This window comes from Sinocyclocheilus grahami, unplaced genomic scaffold (assembly GCF_001515645.1).
Source record: "Sinocyclocheilus grahami isolate Dianchi unplaced genomic scaffold, SAMN03320097.WGS_v1.1 scaffold345.1, whole genome shotgun sequence".
In the NCBI taxonomy this organism is placed as follows: Eukaryota; Metazoa; Chordata; class Actinopteri; order Cypriniformes; family Cyprinidae; genus Sinocyclocheilus; species Sinocyclocheilus grahami.
The window spans coordinates 589,205-591,107 of NW_015505524.1; positions in this window are offsets into that span (position 1 = coordinate 589,205).

Genomic DNA, 1,903 nt, shown 5'->3' on the forward strand with positions numbered 1-1,903 from the left:
AACAAACATCGGTTTTCACGAGACTCACCGGTGCATGTGCAACACTGACCTCATACGTCATCCTCCCAGAGCTTCTTCTGTGTACAACTGTTGGCGCAAGTTAGATGAAAGTGACTTTTACTTTTTGAATATGGATATTTTTCTTACAAAAACGCATCGATTCGCTACAGGAGGCCTTTGTTCACCCCCCGGAGCTGTGTTTTTATTATGGATGGACGCTTTTTATTTCACTTCATTTGGACTGATGCACTGAAACACCCGCTGACTGCTATTAAACAGCTTAAAAGATAAAAATCCATTTCTAATATAACTTCGACTGGATTCGTCTGAAAGAAGTCATATACACCTAGGATTAACCATGAGTAATTATATGTAGATGTCAAAAAGGTTTTGAACAACAAAACATTTTAAAATATTGAACCGATAGATAAAACAGTATTTTTATATTTAAAAAATACAAAATAAGTACAGTATTTATTTATTTATGAAGCAGTTTCATTTTTTTTTTAATTACAAATTTATAAAATTTTTGATAGTCATAAGAATATTACTTTTGTGAATACTTTTTAATCATGTTTAATCCCTAAAAATATTGTGACATAAATGACTGTAAAAGTTTTTGTAAAAGACTACATCCGGATCGGATTCAGATCAATGATCAAAACAGAGATGGAGTAGATCGCTTCCATCAACACCCCCAAAGCTTGCACAGTCCTATAGCGCATCATGGCTTCATTCTGTAACGTTAGGCAGTTTTGATTTAAATGCTGTTTAATGTTTGATGTAGGGCTGGGTGATTTGGCAATAAAAATAAAATCTTTTTTCAGAACGTTTGACCGATTCTCAATTTTTTACGATTTTTAACTAGTCAACTTAAAAATGTACAACATGATTCAAATAACTTCTTCTTTATTAACCCTCTAGTTGAAGAAAATTATTTTCCAAGTGCACCACACATGAAGTTGTCAACATGTAAATGTTAAACAAATCACTTGTTAAATACCTTTGCAGAAAAGATGCATGAACTACAACTACATCCTGTACAAACTTGTCTTATACATGTTATATGTTCAGAAATAATAGGCTACAATGAAAATGCTTCAAAAAATTCTCAGTCAATGTAATATGTAAGGTGTAATATGTACATTGACCAACAGTCAATGTAACAGTATGACTTTATACATAGAATCCAAAAAGTGTACATTTGTAAACTGCACACTTGTAAATATATCTGTACATTCAGTTAAACAGTTACATTTCTTTATATTTCTATTTCTGTATATAGTGCATTATTTCATTTTCTGCTTTTCTTAGTGTTATACTCAATATCTACTGTGTAATTCCTATGTCTGCTGCACTAGTTTGAACTATGTCCATACTTTATTCTGCACTGGAAGCTGTCACTAAGTCAAATTCCTTGTGTATGTAAACATACTTGATAATAAAGCTCTTTCTGACTACTGACGTTATAACACCAGTAGACTATTAATAATAAATGTTCTGTGAAAACAATGAACAGCAGCTTCCAGCCTGTCACCATGATGCAAACATGAAATATCAGACATACAGTGGGGAAAAAAAGTATTTAGTCAGCCACCAATTGTGCAAGTTCTCCCACTTAAAAAGATGAGAGGCCTGTCATGTTTGAGACTTTAGTCTTTGCAACTTTAGGGATCTTATCTATTCACGAACAGCTTGTAACACTCCAAAAGAGAAAGGAAAAATTGAAATCGCGACCCCTTTAAGAGAAGTTCAACTCAAATCTTCTTGTCTGTTTTTCCTATTCTCTGCACACGTCGCTTCTTTATCAACACAAAAGCACATTCTGTGTGAACGGCGCCTCGCGACATGCGGTAGGATCATTCTTTTCTCTTTACTGTTATCACCGGCATATTGTCAAAGT